This window comes from Hetaerina americana, unplaced genomic scaffold (genome assembly GCF_022747635.1).
Source record: "Hetaerina americana unplaced genomic scaffold, ioHetAmer1.1.p SCAF_56, whole genome shotgun sequence".
Classification (NCBI taxonomy): Eukaryota; Metazoa; Arthropoda; class Insecta; order Odonata; family Calopterygidae; genus Hetaerina; species Hetaerina americana.
Genome location: NW_027287161.1, coordinates 2,301,400 through 2,321,976, shown reverse-complemented (window position 1 = coordinate 2,321,976; position 20,577 = coordinate 2,301,400).

The window sequence follows — 20,577 nt, the reverse complement described above, 5'->3', positions numbered from 1 at the left end:
TTGTCTAATCCAGGTATTTGTGGTCTAATTAAATAACTCAGCCAAAATAGAACGCTGTTATACGGTATTAAATTGACTATTGCATGAAACAGAACTGCTTACCGGTCCATGAATCCGTGAGACAGATATTTAATACGACGATTTAGACTTGTAATGCTGTATATGTCATATTATTATTTTCACCGCGTATTGAAGTGTTTGGTTGAAACAGTTCTGGGATTTAATCCTCAGCGTATGTTTCCAAATAATTTTAAATGATTTAAAAACACGCATTTAGTGCATTGCCGTGATACTTGCTTTGAGGGCTAATTCCGAATGAATACATATTTTGTCCTTGTCTGGAATTAAATTTTGATGGACCGTGTGACAGTTTAAAAAAAGTTTACACATTCAGGAGTTACATCCATGCGTAAGCCCATTCAAAAGACAGCACGAGTTTATCCTGGCATTTATCGCCACTTGATGCAGCTAACCCTTCCACTTAGTTCGGTATATTTTCCCCAGATGTCGGGAGGTGGCTCTTGCTGGCATCGCTCTCGGCATCAATAGCCCTTTACTGGGAGAAATCGCCAGAGGAGAGCGCTTCCCTGAAAAATACGCAGGTAGATGTAGCGACTACGTTTTAAGCTATATCACTGAATTACGTTAATCGCTTGCCTTGTGATATTTTGCAACTAAAAGATGGGGTTTCTACACCACATTTTAATGACATTTGCGACCGTTACCGAACGGCATTATTTTAAAAATAATTTCATTTACTTCTAAATGGTACTCTGCAGGTCACGACTTAAGTGTTAACTCAAGGTGATTCAGCATCAGGTAATCAACAACTTTTAATAAATTTCACTCACATAGCATTAAAAATTTTCCTGTTTAAGGTAGATGGGAATGAGGTTGTTTTTGAATGGTTTTCTATTTGTTGATAGTTATTTAAGTAGATAATACTATTTTTAAGATTATACTATACGATTATCACGGTATTGATAGTGCTTAACTATGCGTACTTCACTAAAAATTGGAATGCAAATGTTCAAAAGTACGATATATTACACCATAACTAATAAAGGGTGGCTTCGGTTGAAGATATTTTAGAGTCGATATATTTACGATAACAAATAAAATAAGTTCCTTTAATTACTTCATGGTGATCAATTGAAATGAAATGTCTTTAAAAAATTTAAATGTTTTTCGCTGCACCGCACAATGACGACTCCGCACCAACGTCGTTTAGAATATTCTATCCAACAATAGTGGTACCTTCTGCGACAAAGGGATCTTCTTCGAGAGTCTCCTATAAAAATTCATGAGACATTATGAATCGGTTGCATAAGGAGACCAATCATAATTGATCTTTTTTATCTTTGTATTTTTGACCTAATTTATAAATTAAGTGATGATTTCTTGACGTGATCGCGTCTTACTCTTTCATCATTTGGTGTTCACCGATTCGCCGCATATCTCTTACAATGTTCCTCTGTTGAGTCTGTCGGTTGAGTTCGCCGGTTGTATTACCTTTATATTAGAGGTATAAATATTCACATAATTTATACATTAAATATTAATCGGAGCCTATCAAGTAAACCTGGTTATATTCTAGTTGTGCGATACTCTTAAGTCGCAGGTTTTTTTGTTTCATCTTAGCTGAGCGATATATTTTATAATGGTAATATAATAGTACTTGAGAATGACCCGAAAAGAACAATAGATAGCTATGATATGAGAAAAACTTTCTGATAGTGACAAAGGTATCTTCCTTGAATTGATATCACATTCTTACTGATGTCATTAATTCTTTTTTCTATTCACTTCCGTATATCACACATCCCTCCCCGGACTACAACCTTGGCGTGGTGGAACGGCTTGTGCGTTCCGATGACCCCTAGAGCTGTGCTGGCGGGAGTAATAATAATTGCTCCTGGTAGAGTCACCCATGCCAGATAGGTCGAAGGCTAGGAGCCAGACGAAAGGTAGTCCACGCAGCGTCTGTTCCTCAGTGAGGCGGCTGCAATGGCGTCTGACCCCAGTGGGGCGGCCAGTAAGTGATGGTGTCACGTTAAAAACACTATTGAGGAAGGCAACGGGAAACCACCTCAATTATCATTCCCTAGAAAAATATGATGGACAATAGAATTATTTTGAGTCCTGGCAACCACGGGGCTCGGCCCAATCGGCCGTGTGTCGTGCCCGGCATCGGGGGAGGCAAGGCTTCCGCGGTCGTCATCCCACGAAACCCTTGCAAGGGAAAACCGGCAGCAGCAGGACAGAAGAGGCAGGAGAAGAAGACGACATTAGTTAGAATAGGAACGTGGAATGTTAGGACAATGATGAGGACAGGGAAATGGGAGAATATTAAGCAAGAGATGGAAAGGGGAAAAATAGATATTTTAGGTCTATGCGAGGTGAGATGGAAAGATAGCGGGGATTACTGGAGTGATAAGTTTCGAATAATATACAGCGGCGGGGACGAGAGCCAACGAGGGGTTGCCATAGTATTAAATGAAGAGGTAGGAAGAAGCGTAGTCAACAAAGAGCCGGTAACGGATAGAATACTAGTAGTAGAGATAAAAGCAGAACCGACGAACTTGGTTATTATTCAGGTATACATGCCACCGAGCAACCATAAGGAAGAAGAGGTCGATAAGATATACGATCAGTTAGAGGACATGATCGCATGTGTTCCTGCAGGGAAACATTTGATAGTGATGGGGGATTGGAATGCGACGGTAGGCGAAGGGAGAGATGGTGACGAGGTCGGGGACTACGGTTTAGGCATGAGGAATGACCACGGGGAGAAAGCAGTTGAGTTCTGCAGGAGACATGGGCTATTCATCACCAACACTTTGTTTACACACTACAAAAGACGCAGGTATGCATGGAAAATGCCAGGTGACTCCCAAAGGTATCAGCTAGATTATATCCTGGTTAGACACAGCTTTAGGAACAGTGTGATAAATTGGCACAGCTTCCCGGGAGCGGATACGGACTCTGGCCACAATTTAGTGGTTATGAAATGTAGCGTCCGTTTCAAAAAGATAAGGCAGGGGCGGCGAGTTAGAAAATGGAATGTAGAAGCATTAAATGGGTTGAAAAGGAAGGAATACAAACAGGCGGTAGAGAAAATCGTGGAGGATGTTAAAGGGTTTAGTACTATAGAAGAAAAATGGGAAATTATCAAGAAAGGGTTGTCGAAAGCCGCATAAGACACTATTGGAACGGTTAACGATAAAAGGACTAGGAAACCATGGATCACGGATGAGATGATTACAAAGATGGATGAGCGGCCAAAATGGAAAAATGTGAATATAGAGTTAGGAAATATGAAGTACAAAGAGATAAAAAATAAATTGATGCGGGCAACAAATAAAGCAAAAGAAGCATGGTGGAAGACGCAGTGCGAGGATATGGAAAGTTTGCAGAGGAAGGGTGAAATTTGTGCGCTGCACAGCAGAGTTAAATGTTTATCGGGAAGTAAGAAAGTACGATATATGCTGACAGTTAGAGATTAGGCGGGTATGATAATAGTTGACACGGGAAAGATACAAGAGAGATTGAAGGAGCATATAGAAGAACTCAATAGTAAAGAACTTAGACCAAAAAAGTTTGACATAGAAAAGGAACATGACTTAGAAAAAGATAGCTTAGGTCCAGGCACACTCTACGATGAATTAGAAAGGGCATTAAGGGAGATGAAACTAAATAAGGCCGCGGGGGTGGATAACATTCCCGCGGAACTATTAAAATGTTTAGGAAAGTGTGGGAGGAAGAGGCTATATGGGCTGATCCGTAGTATTTATGAGGAGGGAATCTGGCCGGAAGACTTTGTGAGATCAGTTTTAGTTCCTATTCCGAAAAAGGTAAAGGCCACGTCATGTGAGGACTATAGGACAATTAGTTTGATATCCCACGCAGCTAAAGTTTTTCTAAGGATCATAAACAAAAGGATAGAGAGTAGGGCAAATGATTACTTAGGGGATGATCAGTTTGGGTTTAGGAAGGGGAGAGGTAAGCGTGATGGCATTGCAGTAATGCGATTATTAATCGAGAGGAATATAGAATACAACCAGGAGGTATTTGCGTGTTTTGTAGATTTCGAAAAAGCGTTTGATAGAGTGAATTGGGAAAAACTAAAGAGTATATTGCAGAAAATAGGAATATATTGGAGGGAAAGGAGGCTAATCCGCAACCTGTACATGTCTCAGACTGCTCAGGTGTGGGTGGGGAACGGGAAGTCCAGATGGGCAGTGTTAGGAAGATGTGTGAGGCAGGGTTTCCCATTATCACCGTAGCTGTTCAAACTGCATGTAGAGGAATGGGTTAATGAGGCATGGGAAGAACTGGAGGTAGGAATGAAAGTGGGCGGGGAATTAGTAAAATCAGTTAGGTTCGCTGATGACCAAGCTTTAGTTGTCAGTCAGTCAAGAGGTTTTAAGCATTGCTGACTGAATTGGAAATTCAGTGCGACAGGTATGGCATGAGAGTCGATATTAATAAAACAAAGGTCAAAGTAGTAGGGACGTAAGGAGAAGAATTGCGCTAGGCAAAGAGCCTTTCACAAAAAGGAGGGAGTTGGTGATAGGGACGTTGAGCATGGATATAAAGGAAAGACTCGTAAAAACTTTGATATGGAGTGTAGCTATGTACGGTGCGGATATATGGTCATTGAAGCAGGAGGATAGACGTAGACTGGAGGCTTTTGAAATGTGGGTGTGGAGAAGAATGTAGAAGGTTGAATGGACCGAGAAGAAAACAAATGAGGGAGTACTTGGTATGGTGGGCGAAGAGAGGGGTTTGTTGGGAGCAATCCTATGGAGGCAGGAAAAGTGGCTGAAGGGGGTATCGATGGGCAGTGGGATGTTGAAGAATGTAATAGAGGGGAGAATGTTAGGCAAACGAGGAAAGGGAAGGAACAGGATAGGGATGTTGAACGGCATGAAGGGAAGAAGGAAGTACTCAGAGATGAAGAGGGACCTGATGTAGAGTTAGGAGTCACAAAATGTTTTATTTAGTAGCTGTGTATATCTAAATACCTACCTTAACCAGTAGATTACCTAGTCATAATAATAATTAAGTCACTTTATACAAATATAATAACAATAATAATAATTAGGCATAATGGCTGTTATCGTATGAGATCCAATGGGGTAAATGCGACTGCTGAAGAACCGAATCAATTTTGCCCTTAAAAACTTGAAAGCACGATGGTTTCTCTCCATTGGCTATAATTTGAGTAAAAACATTTGCAGATAGAAAAGAAATTATTATCAAGAAGGGCGTAATTTCCACGTAAGATATTCCTTACAGAAATGGTTTTTAAGGAATAGTACGAAGCGCACCTTGGGAATAATAAGCATCAAAGCATTATGTTCCATAAAGATTGATCACGACTTATCCTAAACTAACAAACTTAGATGCAGCTATCAATGCAGCGAAGGAAGGTCCCAGACGTTATTATCAGGAATGCAACATATATACCAGATAACAAAGTGAGGGAACTTCATATATTGGAGCTGATATTGAGCGAACGACGCCACGCCTGATTCCTTTCAATAAAATGTTAAATTCATTTCATGCGGAAACTATCTTACTATTCTCATATACTGGTCCTTATGTCTCCGAGTATCTAGTTATGCATGCTGAAATAAAATTTTAAAAGTGTTCCAAATTTCTGGTGACTTGGTAAACAGGAAATGATGGCAATTCATAAAAGCATGCGAACAGTATGGATAGAGCACAGTCGCTTGACGGGCCTTCACTAAAAAAAGCGACTCCTATTTATGGTAAAAAATCAATCACAACATAAGATATCCAGAAAATACCTCAGGGTTTTGTACTTTACGTATGGTACATCACCTTTCGAATGTCTCGTTTCACCAGCGTTATCCCGGGTAATGCTTGACACACATGCCGCCAAGTTCATCGAAATGCAAGCATTATTCACCAAAAATAAATAATAACATCTCTCAATTAGTGAGAGAATACGAAAGTATATGTTCAGGATGGAAATCAATAATTAATAAATTGATTATTTTAAGAAATCTAATCAAGATTCGTAGTTTCTATAATGGTCTGATCAGTGCGTCGTAGACATTGGCCGGCGACTGCTGTCTCGCACCTTCGCCGGCCTCCGCCGGGTGGACTGCGGGGAAGGGGACGGGCTGGGGGGGCGGACGGAGTGGTGAGAAAGGCGTTTTCCGGCGAGAGTGGAGTGGGATTTCCCTCCCCCTCCCTCACCCACCCACCCCTCTCCCTCCCCCTTCCGAAATGTGGTCCGCCGTTGGGTGGTCCTCTCCCCATTGGCGGCGAATCCTTCTTTCCCCCTTTCTTCTTTTGTTTCCATCGTGTGCTTCCATTTTCTACCTCTCCCCTTTTATTTGGCAGAACTCGCCCGCTGCTTCTCAATTGTCCTAAACAAGTTCGGAGTTTTATTGCTGAGGGTGATACCAGCTCACGCACGACGGCAACTTTATAGTTTTTGACGCTACCTTGTTCCCGCTTTTTTCCCTTTCTCTTAAATGCTCGAGCCAATTCCGCCGGAAGTGGCGACATTATTCTCGGAGGCGCACGCGATTTGCACATTTCAGGTTTCACTTTAGGTGAGTTTATTTTAAACTTTACACGCTCATCTCTGGTTAAACCATCACAAGCATGGCCCTTGCTACTTCATTGTCGTGTAGTACAGCACGGTTAACTTAAGAATTTGAAACAAGCTGAAATAAATTTGGAGCCGTTGTATCAAGAAATGGAGAATCATAAATAATAAGCCATTCGACTTATTATAAATAGGTTTATATAAACAAGATTGATGGAGGATAATTGGAAATATTTGTATTTTATTAGTTTGTTCAAATAGTATTTTTAGCAAAACTAAAATACAAAATTACTTTTTTCTACGCCTAGGGATATTCAATTTTTTATCTTCTCATTTCGCAAATGAATTGGATCCTCTACTTGTGATGTATTTATGTGTCTCTGGTATTCTCATGAAAATTGTTCCTATGCTAACAATGAGGCTAATTTTTCCTGCTTGGTTTCGTATAAAATATAAGTATAGATACTTATTATACATACTATATGGAAAATTCATGGCAAAGAATTAATCATAATGTAAATTGGGCGTCATGTTTTTCACTATCTACCGTGTGAGAAATATCATAAAATCTAAAAGGAATCAAAAATATTATTTTTATATTTGCGTACTAATTATTTCAACTATATTAAAAGCTTATTGCTTATGAAAACGGTCCTATCCTTTCACTATTAACGCGAAAATCGTTAATTAAAAATTGCCTACGAACTCAGATTTTTGAAGAATATAATTTTAATCCTTCAAACTTGTTTTTTAATCACCAATTGTTGCCTTAAAAATGTTTACTCCACTTCTCGCTCAAAATTTTCTATTTCATAAGTGCAAATTGATTTCACAATTTACCTCGGCTATTGCACTTCCCTAATTCTAGGAAAAACATCCCTCTTATTGTAGCAGTGCTGCCATTATATATATTTTGCTGCTTTTCCGGTCCCTAAGTGTGACGAGGAGGCTCGGACAGGAAGCGAGAAAAGACAGCGTTTTTGACGTTGGGAGTTCTATTCCTCGAACGTCGCTGGCGGTTGAGAGGCAAGGGGGCGAGGGCTGGTGGCTTAATAGGGGAGGTGGGGAGAGGGGGGAGGTAAGGGCGGGGGCGTGGAGGGGGATGGAAGGAGGTGGGGAGGAATGAGGGAGGTCGAGCGGCGGGAGAAAGAGTACGGTAAAAGAAATCTAGAGGTCGCAAATGTTACTTGGGGAGAAAAAAGTAGCGAGTGGAAAAGGAGCGACGCATGGATATCCATGGAATGTTTTCAATACCTCTCGAAGGAGCGGCCTCCCTCCATTCCTTCTCTGCCCGCCCGCCTTCCCATCCGCCCACTCATCGTCCCGTAATTTTCGAGTTCAGCGCTCGTTTCATTCGCGGCCCCTTTGTGAACCCTTGCAGAAAGCCCATTTGACCTTTCCCCCACGACCACGTTTCACCCCTATCCCATCCCCTGTGACCCTTACAGGAGGGTAGCTATTTATATTTTCAGCCTAATTATGAGAAAACAGTAATTTATTGTTGAAAACGGCTTTATTGTTCCTTAATGTATTCTCCATGATAATCAATACGACACTTTTGCATGATCTCGAACCAATTTTCGTACTACTTTTTCCACTCCGATTGAGGTACCTCCAAAATATGGTTTTTGAATGCATCAACGGCTTCTTCAGGCGCCGAAAAAGGTTGGCCACGCAATTTTTTCTTGATAAACGGGAATAGAAAGAAGTCATTTGGTGCTAAATTAGGGCTGTAAGGAGGATTGCCCATCGATTCGACGTTTTGGCCAGTGAACTGGGTAATTGTTTCACCCGATCTGTGAGAGCTTGCATTGTCACGATGAAGGATCATCCTTCGTTGCCGCTTCTTTTTCCTTATTTCACCGAGCACTTCTGGAAAAAAATGTTCTAGGTTGCTCCAACGGTACGGTTGCTGCATGTCCAGCTATTCCGAAGAAACATTCGCCTAAAGCACTTAGTGTTGTCAATGCTCAAAATATAAATAGCAACCCTCGTAGTGGGCGAAGTGCGGACAAGGGTAAAATACTAGGTTAATTAATCTTCCTATCACCTCCGCCATCATTTTCAGCTACGCTAATCGTTGTTTCCCAAGTGGAAGAGGAGTGTGACAGCAATCCAATCTCCGTGCATAACGAAGTTGCCACATTTAAAAGGCAATTTGATATAATTATGGTTTACATCACACGTGAACTCAAAAGCTATGAAATCGAGTGCGACATTGCTAAGAAGCAGAAGGGCACGTGGAGTATAATATGTAGAATATAACTTAGTATGTAGTAACTTAAAGTATGAAATATAACATGAAATGTTCATAAATTGAGAAGAATTGAAGGCGAAAATGGGCGTGGCATGACGTACAAAAGGAAAGGAATGGGTCAAGAAAAGATGGAAAGATTTGACAATCAGTCGTTTCATCTCAGAATATTGATGTAAAATTAAAAGGTGAAATGTTCAAACTCACTTTCATCGGCATTCAGTCTTGCTTGATCAAAACGAACAAAAAGCATTGATAACATCTGTAATATTTCTTTACATAGAAACATTTACGGCAGTGAATTAGTATTGACAGCAGTATATAGTAGGTCCCAGTCAATAAGGTTTTAGTGGATATCGGGACTAAACTCTTAACACCTAACCTTTCACTTACACGAAAGAAAATATATTCTGGGATTTGACATTATCCTAGAGTAATTTTTAACTCGACATAAGTTTTACCTCCCACCATTCCATTCACGAATGACTATTTTTCCCACCTCACCCTCCAACCCTCAACCACAGTCTTTGACATATTATCATTCAGCCACTTTCTTCTCCTATTGTGCTTAGTGTCAAGCCTATTTCCGTATACATTTTTATGCAAAAAAAAACCATTTCGTATATGATTCAAATATAAGATAACCATTCTCATAGTATTTTATTACATGCCACAAAGTGCCTCCTGTTTTCACGTTCCTCCCTTCTTAAATTTCTCCCGACAACCATACCCTAGACCTACTTCTTCGATTCTGTGCCATTCCGTTCATTGTATGTTTTCCTTACTTCTTTACACATCTCAATTACCTTCAATCTTTGTGCATCCACTCACCTCAACTCCGGAGCCATTGAAAACTATGCTTTGAATCACCATTTTCACTAATATTTTCTTTAAATATTTAATTACATTGCCTGCAATCAACTGTTTCCCATTTATGAAACCTTATTTACCTGACACAATTAACTTCCTCAGGTCTTGCTACTTTGTTAATTTTCATCAAAAAAACTAGAAGAAATAGTATATTTTGTTTCTTATTTACTTACTGCCTCTAATTTAAGCGTAAACATTTGCCCTTTCTATTTCTTGAGGAGATCACATTTGTTTTATCATATTGGATTTACATGGCATGGTCGCGGTAGTCCAGGGGGTAGAGCGTTGGACTGCTGACCGGAGGGTCCCGGGTTCGATTCCTGGGCGAGGCACTATGGGCACCTGTAGCTCCACCCAAGCTATGTGATTTTTCGAGGACCAGATCTTCCTGGGAAACCATAACTGGCACAGTGTATTAAGGAACTGGCCCCCCTACCCTGATGTGTAAATTTCACACGCCGTATAGGGCTTGGTACTGGGTGAACTCTACCATCACCTACCGAACCGACCTTCGAGTTGATTACTCTGGTTTTTACGGTTTTACCTATCAAACTGTTTCTGGAATTAGCTAAGCAATGACTGAAACCCCTTGACTGAATGAATAACACAATCGTAACCATCCATTACTGTCAACTTATTTGAAGAGCCCCCCCCCCCAGTAATGCAACTATCATTTGCCGACCCCGGTGGCGGCGGGGTAACGTCCTCGTCTGCCATCTCAAGGGTCGCGGGTTCGATTCCCGCCTGGGTGAGTTTCCCTCCATCTAGGGCTTGGGTGTTTGTAAATGTGACCATTGTTATCGTTTTAAACAGTTCGATGTAAAGGCCAAAATGCGCTGTTTTCGGACTAATACTGAATAAAATAAAAAATAAAATAAAAAATAAAATAAAAAATAAAATAAAAAATAAAAATGAGTTCTCTCACACCCCCCCTCCTACTGGACCAAAACTGATTGCGCTCGTTGCAATGATTTTCTCTTCTGTTATTTTTTAAAGAACCTAAGTACTTTTACTGCGAGTAAAGTCAAACTGGTAATCCTATATTCCTAGCATTTTGCGGATTCATGTACTTTTTCTGGGATCGGAATCAATCAAACGTTTTATCGGAGCTTTATGAATAAATGCCTTCCTCGTAAAAACTTTGAATGAGCCAATTAAACTCTTCCATTCAATCTTCCTTGGCTAATTATTACGGATTTTCATCTATCTCCTGAGTCTTTTTTGGTATTATTTCCTGTATCCATACACATATCTTGAAATCAAGTATCCTTGAGCTTAAGCTATCCTCGTGGTCATATTATTCCCTTTCCGTAACTAAAGTTTTTGGTTCAATATCTGACTTTTAACTTAGTGTTCCTTATTAATGTTTGCTCCATCTTACTGCAATCTATTCTCTTTAAAAAAATATATTTTTCCTGTCAGACAGCAGAATAGCGTGCATGAATTTTCAATATTATTTAACTCCATACAGTTTTGCCGCCACCACCACGTTTAAACGCTCCCATTTCGCCCTGCCTCTGTTATTGACCCGTGCACGTATTCTAGAGGGCTCTGTTTATCACGTGCCATGCGCCACATTTGTCGTCTGTATCTGCTTATTCTTTAGATCTCCCAAATCATGTATACTGCGATCCATGACTCTGTAATCAATTCCTATTTCCTTTTTAATTGCTAACCTGCGTCTTTAAGTATTTTATCTTTCTTCTGATGGTTCCAGCTTTCTCCTACCCTACCAATCCGTACGAGGTCTGTCCAATAAATACGCGAACTGAGGCCATAAAAAATTTATTTTGCTAAATTTCTTCTGGATCGATTTTGTCCCCTTCAAAGTACTCTCTATTCGTTGCTATGCACTTATTCCATCTTCCTTTCCACTGTTTAAATCACCCTTAAAAGTCCTCGGATACTAGGCTCTTTAGTTTTCTCGTCGTTTCTTGCTTAATTGTGTCCACATGTTCCCAGTGATGTCCCCTCATCACATTTTTACATTTTGGGGATAGGAAAAAGTCACAGGGGGTGAGATCTGGCGATTAAGGAGGATGATCAATGATGGTGATTGAATTTTTTGCAAGAAACTAGCGAACAATCAATACTGAATGTGTAGGTGCATTGTCATGTTGAAGGATCCATCCATCTTGTTCGGTTAAAATAGTGCGCACTTTTGATTTTCCTAAATTCAGTTCATCAGCTATCATTCTGACGATCGGTAAGGACAAGGGACCGCACACGATCAATGTTGTCGTCAACACAGGTGGTTGAAGTTCGTCCCGGCCTTGCATCATCCGTGGCGTCTTGTCGGCCATCTTCAAAACGCTTAATCCACTTGAAAACGGATGTTTTCTTCAGAGCATTATCACCGTAAACAGCTGTCAACACATCAGTAATTTCTTGATAACTTTTACCGCACCCCACCAAAAAACTTGATGTTGATTCGTTGCCCCGTGATTTCTTCAATTTCCATTTTTGACAAACTGTACAAACGAGGACAAAAGAAACTAACATAACTGGCACCATACGCACAGCTCGACGATCCGCCGAGCACAGACGGCTCGTCGGCATTTCCTTGGCTCATTGGGTCTCAGGCAACTAGCGCCGCTAGTGGGAGGGACTATAGGCCGCACTATGGCCGCCAAATTGCACCTGTTCGCGCATTCATTACACATACCACGTATATCCTCACTCTCAACTTCTATCAATTTCCTTCTGACACTCCCTCTGGTCACATCTTCATCCACTCCATTTTCTTATCTCTCTTTTCTTTTTTAACATCCTGATTTTTAGATTAATTTTCATGAGGAGTAAATTATGATCCAAATTTGTATTCCATCTCGAGGGGGAAACAGTGAATTGATGACATTGAAAAATACGTCACTCAAGGAATATCATTTCATTTAAGAGAACCCTTTATTGTGGCAATGGGATAAAATTGGAGCAAATAATCCATAATGAATTCTCTAACGGAGCCTATTCCTGTAACCAAGAGTTAACATTTTCAATTAAGTTCCACGAAGGAAGATAATACCTTGTATGTATTCTCTAAGTTAAGTTTAGGTGCGATAACTTTTCATTCCGTTTTCATGCATCTAAATGATTTTTAATGAATTTTTCCTTTCCTCGCTCATTTTTGCTTGGATATTTTTTTCTATGAGCCCTCTGAGAATTTCAGATAGTTTTCCAAATTTCTGCCTGCTTTTTTATAAATAAAGTGCCCTGTGAATCCATCGGTAATTCTCCTCTTGTTAAGATAACGCGGATTAGTTTGTGATATTTGTGTCGGGAAGACTTGAGAGGATATTAGGTTAAACAGTTGAGTAGAGGAGGGCCAGGGATCGATTGTGTGTGGCGTCACTCCACTTTAATTTGATGTGTCTAAACCTATTTTCAATACTGCATCTATGAGCTTATCTATTCTTCTGCACGCTCGGCGAATTGGGTCCAAACTCTGAATTGCTATATGCATTTGTTAAATGCATACCCTTAACTAATCCTAGGACAATTAACTCGACAATTAGAATGAGCAATCATCTACTCTAATAGAATTTATCCGATGGTGCTGAATTTCTCCTCTTACCGAACAAAAAAACTATCTATAAGGCCGAAAAATTGGTGCAGGATATACTGGCTTATAGGACAGGGAACTAAACCCATTTATTTAAAATAACTTCGGAAATAAAATGTGTTTTGTTGTTGGGTGAGCGTAGTCATGGAGATTTCCTTACAATTCATTGCATTATTTGTATTGATATTTATTTATTTAAAACATAATTCACGTACAGCAGTAGCGCCAATTGGCAGTGAAATATATGACAAAGATAATATATCAACGTATAAGACCCCTACAACCTTCGACTATGGTGACTAATTTGTTCCCAACTGCTTTTTCTTCAAGCATCATACTTGTTATTCAGCCTACCTGTTACTCCAGTCTTAGAGATTGACTTATCAGCTGCAACCAAGCTATTGGAGGTGATGGGACTGAGGATGATAACCTCCGATAAGAAATCCTTAAATTTAGCTTTCCTATTTCTTCTCCTTTTCTTACCCTTGATGAACATTTTTTTACCGCGTCATATTGCACAGTCCACTGCGGCAGTTAAGGCATTTCTGGCTAAATACTAAGAGTTATTGTAATCGGTATTACATCGGTTAAGGTAGGTTTGATATTATAAAACATAAGGTAATCGATTTTTATTTGTTCAATCCTCAAATGTATATGTTTAAAAATGAAGTTATAAATACAGTAAAATATGGCAGTACAGTACAAGTATATGAATTTTAGCCAATTTGTAATAGAAATTTCTTTTTTTAATTATCATATAACCATTTATAATAACATGCTAAATCAACTCGGAGTCCGAATTGTGTCACTATTGTGTTGCCGATGATGTCTTGAACAGTGTAAACTAGATGGATTTATTCACCCATGAATTGGAAACTCAGTGCGAAGGATATAAGATGAGAATCAATATTAATCAAACAAAACTTATGCGATTTTCTAGAAAGAAAAGGCTTAGCTAAACATTAAAATAGGAGGGCAAAAACTAGAGCAAGTAGAAAAGGTTACGTATCTCGGTAGTATTTTGGACCAACAGAGTCTAAGTAGTAGGGACGTACGGAGAAGAATTGCGCCACGCAAAGAGGCTTCCACAAGGAGGAGGGAGTTGATGACAGGGACGTTGAGTAGGGATATTAAGAAAAGACTCGTAAAAACTTTGATATGGAGCGTACCTATGTACGGCGCGGAAACGTGTAGAGGGGAGAATATTAGGCAAACGAGAAAAGGGCAGGAACAGGATAGGAATGTTGAACGGGATGAAGTGAGGAAGAAAGTACTAAGAGATGAAGAGGGAATTGATGTAAAGTAGGTTGCTGGATTTTGTGTTTTGTTAAGAGTCCAGGAGGATAGACGTAGACTGGAGGCTTTTGAAATGTGGGTGTGGAGAAGAATGTAGAAGGTGAAATGGACCGAGAAGAAAACAAATGAGGGAGTACTTGGTATGGTGGGCGAAGAGAGGGGTTTGTTGGGAGAAATCCTATGGAGGCAGGAAAAGTGGATGAAGGGGGTATTGACCGGCAGCGGGATGTTGAAGACTGTAATTGAGGGGAGAATGTTAGGCAAACGAGGAAAGGGAAGGAAGAGGATAGGGATGTTGGACGGGATGAAGGGAGGAAGAAAGTACTCAGAGATGAAGAGGGACCTGATGTAGAGGGGATACCTGTATTGTATTTTGTCTGTAGTCACAAAATATTTATTTGGTTGTTGCGTACATCCAAAACTTACCTTAATCAATAGATTACTTAACAATCATACCAGTATTTTCATTTTTTAGTAATATTATATGCTTTTTAAAGGTCATAATTTCTATTTGGTCTTAGATTATGTTCATTGGTTCGGGGATGTCTTTTCTCAATGAGTGATATAAATTTTATATCCTGATTCATTAAAGACGTCTTAAGACGGGACTCTGCCTGCGGACTTGAGAGATTGTGTCTACTGCAAGAAATGTGATGATGCCGGATCCGTAATGACTACAAAAGGTTATTATTATTGTAATCTTGATACGTGTGAAATCTGCGTCAATCAAACCGAAATCTAATTTTTGCAGAAGGTTATTTAACAAATTTTAATGTGTTAATTTAATCTTAAATGAATGGCAAAATACAAGAATGGTGACACGTCAATGTGAGTTCACTTGGTGCTCAAAGTAAAAAAAAATCAATGAGGTTGTTTGCAGATTTCCAAAGGAATGTAAATATCGATAACTCTATTGATCGTAAAATATTAAATTTGTTGATAAAATGTTTTACACGCATCTCTCAATGGTTTTCAGAGGTTATAAGTCTTCTTGTGAGCAAGAGATATGACTGGTCATATGATATATTATTATTATAAGGTAGTCCACGGGTTAAGGTAGGTTTTTGGATGGACACAACTACTAAATAAAACATATTGTGACTCCTAACAAAACACGAAATCCAGCAACCTACTTCACATCAATTTCCTCTTCATCTCTGAGTACTTTCTTCATCCCTTCATCCCGTCCAACATCCCTATCCTGTTCCTTCCCTTTCCTTGTTTGCCTAACATTCTCCCCTCAATAACAGTCTTCAACATCCCACTGCCGATCAATACGCCCTTCATCCACTTTTCCTGCCTCCATAGGATTTCTCCCAACAAACCCCTCTCTTCGCCCACCAAACCAAGTACTTCCTCATTTGTTTTCTTCTCGGTCCATTTCACCTTCTACATTTTTCTCCACACCCACATTTCAAAAGCCTCCAGTCTACGTCTATCCTCCTGGACTCTTAACAAAACACAAGATCCAGCAACCTACTTTACATCAATTCCCTCTTCATCTCTTAGTACTTTCTTCCTCCCTTCATCCCGTTCAACATTCCTATCCAGTTCCTGCCCTTTTCTCGTTTGCCTAACATTCTCCCCTCTACACGTTTCCGCGCCGTACATAGGTACGCTCCATATCAAAGTTTTTACGAGTCTTTTCCTAATATCCCTACTCAACGTCCCTGTCATCAGCTCCCTCCTCTTTTGACAATACATTTTTATTATTAAGTAATCTACCGGTTACGGTAGGGTTTTGGATGTACACAACTACCAAATAAATATTTGTGACTCACGGCAAAACACAAAATCCAGAATCTTACTCTATATCAGGTCCCTCTTCATCTCTGAGTACTTCCCTCCTCCCTTCATCCTGTCCAACATCCCTATCCTGTTACTTCCCTTTCCTCGTTTGCCTGACATTCTCTCCTCTATAGCAGTTTCCAGCATCCCACTGCCGATCAATACGCCCTCCATCCATTTTTTCTGCCTCCATAGGATTTCTCTCAACAAACCATTCTCCTCACCCACCATACCTAGTACTTCCTCATTTGTTTTCCTTTCGGTCCATTTCACCTTCTCCATCCTCCACACTCATATTTCAAAAGCCTCCAATCTACGTACGGCCCATTTCAAAGTTTTTACGAGTCTTTTCTTAATATTCTTACTTAATGTCCCCGTCATCAACTCTCTCCTCCTTGTGAAAGCCTCTTTGCCTAGCGCAATTCTTCTCCTTCCGCCCCTACTACTTTAACCATGTTGGCCCAAAGCACTTCCGAGATACGTAAACTTTTCTACCTACTCTAGTTTTTGCCCTCCTATTTTACTGTTTATCTTAGCCTTTTTATTTCTAGAAAATCGTATAACCTTTGTTTCATAAAATTGATTCTCATCCCATACCTATCGCACTGAATTTCCAATTCACTCAGCAATGCTTGCAACCCCTTGGCTGACTGACAAACTAAAGCTTGGTCATCACCAGGCCTAACTGATTTTACGGATTCCCCGCCCACTTTCATTCCTACCTCCAGTTCTGCCCATGCCTCTTTGATCATTTCTTCCACATATACTTTGAGCATGATATATTATGATCATATTAAATTTAAACGATTGAATGCGCTGAAATTACAAATTCGATACAGTAGAATATCCGGTGTACTGAGCATGAACAGATTGCTTTATTCACTGAAGAAGGGCTGTGTGTTATAAGCACATTTTTTATGAAATCACATGGATATAATTTTTTCGCCCGAAACGTTCTGAAAGAAACATGATGCTCAGGGAACTTGCCAGATATACGCGTACCTCCGGATCGCAGTGCAACGCGAAGCACTCACCACGCACAGCTCCCATAATTGCCCAAGGGGTTGGGGGGAGAGAGGGTCAGTTGCATTCTGCTTGGGAGGGTATTCAACCTCCCGCAAAGGTGGAATCCCAGCAGCTCGCGGCACCACCCTCCCTCCTCCCTCGACCTCCCCACTCCCTCCCCCGCACCGGCCGCCCCTTTGGGGGCTGGCCACACACGCAGCGGGGTGGCCAGGGAATCTGCCCGGCACGCACTGCGCGTCGGGTAGAGGAATTGGAGACGCTGGTGGTGCGATGACATTGGAAAGGAAAGAATGCTAGACGAGCTGCTGCAGAATTCATTGAGAGATGGGCGAATAATGTTTCTTCGTATTAATCTAGAGCGCAAGGTCTAACACTAACGCTTTGCCCATTAACATGGAAAATTTAGTGACTGTGCATATTTCAGTGCATTTTGAACGGCTGAAATATATTTTCATCGAAAGAGCCTGAAGTGAAAGTATAGCTGCACTAGTTATGCGTTAGACGAGGAAATACGAGGGAAAACGTGCGACACTAATTAAGTTAACAGTTTCAGGCTTAACTTTGTGGAATTCCTTCATGATGAGGGTAATAAATAACAGAAGCTTTACCCTTCCACACACTTTTAATGTCCTGCGACCATGGTTTCGATGCTGCCCATCATCATCAGGTGAATGACCATCACCTGGATATGATGGGCAGCATCGAAACCATGGTCGTAGGACATTAAAATTGTGTGGAAGGGTAAAGCTTCTGTTATTTATTACCTTCATCGTTCAACATTGAGTAAAAGCTAGTTGTAGTTTTAAGGGGAGGCGACCGACAGCTAAGTTAATTTGCGCCATTAGGGATAGATGGGAAAGGTATAGTCAGAAACCCGTAAGGGATAGATGGGAAAGGAATAGTGGGGAGAAACCCAGCGTCGACATAAGCCTGCTCTTGTCGAAAGCCACCAATTTAACGTCCCATCCGACGGAAGTCGTTATCACTCGAAGTGCTCTCCACGAAGCACCTCCAGTAGGGCCACCACTATATTTGTTGTCTCCAGGATTTGAACCCGGGCCCTTTCGGTGGGAAATCTGTACGTTAGCCACCGCACCATTCCGGTCCCCCCGAGTAAAAGATAGGGAATCAAAACCCTAGTGAAATCCTATTATGAAATCATGTGAATTGTGGTAATTTTTTTCTAATTACTAATAGTTCGTTTGGCAGAGTTGTATTAGAAATGCTAAAATATTAATAATGTTTATAACCAGGGAAGCCGTGGAGCATTAGTCAATGCATACGCACGCTGAGAGACGAGGCGAGGCAGAGGATAAGAACAGGCGGAGGAGGGAGGGGAGGGAGAGGGGAAAGGGAAGGGCGGGGATCCGGGGGGAGGGGGATCGCGCGGATGCACCACCGCGAGGAGGATTGGCGGAGATAGAGGGGGGATTCTTAAAAAAGCGAATTAGAGAAGTGCAGCGTCGTGGCCGCGGGGGATAAATGCTGTTGCCACTCGGGAAATTCCTCGGCTTCCCTCTTGTGCTTCTCCCCGCCCACGTTTAACGAGGGAGGCCTGCCTCTTCCGAACGGCGCACGACGTCGAGGGCGGAGCGACGGAGGAGATGCACCGCTGGTCGCGGTTGGCGTTGGGGGATGGGGCTGGGGATGGAAGAGGGAAATGGAGCCGGCCAGCGGTCGGAAGGAGTGGGGAAGTGCCGAGCCACACATTAACGGACAGGTCGAAGAAAGTTCAGGCGTGGAAACTGGGAATTTAGTTTGCGATAATCAAGTGCCGGATTCGTATTGAAATATGTCACATAATCTGACTATGCTTGTCTATTATTTGATCAACAGCATTGATAATGCAACAGAAATGAGCTATTCATTTAAAATTTTCATTTACAGGGAACTTGTATCTCAATATTATTCAATATACTGAATTTTTCAACTGCTTATTGATGTGGGGATGGAGTCTTGCCTACACGTAAGTGAGTACATAGAGGAAAATTTGCTTTTTTTTTCTCGTCCTCTGTTTTTGACTGACATTAGTTTTCTCTGCTCTTTGGATGCGGTATATTCATACCTAATTAAATAATATGTACTCGTAATGGTCCCTTGGATTGTAAACAATGAGTTAGGTAAGTATTTATAGTAAGCGCAATACGAACAGTGGTTATTATCAGCGATCGTAGGGTTTACCCTTAGGCTGGCCTCTTAAATTCTAAAATAATTTGCAAATGGCGATTAGCTGTGTGTATAATCAGTTAGAAAAAAGTTTGCAACACTAAAATACAATTCCATAATCGGAATACGGTTAGATAGAAGAATGATCGCTTCCCTCTGACTGATATTCCAATACTTGAAATAATTGGAACCTTTATGTAGCAGGAAGTCTCGAAAGAGGCTCCTATATTGACTTCACATCCGGAATATTAAATGACTTGAGTATATCTTAAGGAAATCACTTAAATTTCAAACCAATACTCTCCAAAATGAAAATTTTTTCTTCTTGCTGCAATGGCTTTCGAATGTGGCCACGAGCGAAGGCCAAGAAGCATTTGTCTCAGTGTGTATTGCAGCGAGCACGGGAGAGATTTTATTATTTCTAATTATTTCTTTGCTCATCCTTTTTTAAGGTGCTCGCCTTAAATATAAAGTAACGTAGCGGTCGCTCATAAAATAATATAATGCCATTTCCGAAACATGACACTCAGGTCGTGAGCACAAGTGTTTAATAAAGGCTGCTTCGCTCAATGGAGCGGGGTTATAAGGTGAGAGTGGTGGATTGTAGGGCGAGAGGCGGATCGGAGCATGGCAAGGATGAGGCAGAGTTTTGAAATGGAGGGCCTCTGGAAGGGATAGGTGGGAACGGTGGAATACGGAGGTGCACCGAGGGTGGGGTCGGCGGCCGCCGCCACCCAGCCCGAGCCAGGGGATGAGAGAGTCTAGTGGGACGGAAAACAGGTTCAAGATTGTTTCACGTGCAAGCAATTAGCCCCCCGGGGGGGGTATGGTTAGAAGGGAGCTAGGCCTCAACCACTTGAGAGAGCGGCATTAGTCCGATGCACAGACTCTCTTTGCGTGCAAAAATCCGCTAAGCGCGCTAAAGGGCTAAGGGTTAAAGAACCCATTCGGCAGTCCGGCCGTGGGTGAGATCTCAGCCAGGGTCCCGTCAGGGCGTGGTCATTGACGGTCGCATGCGTGCTCTAAAGA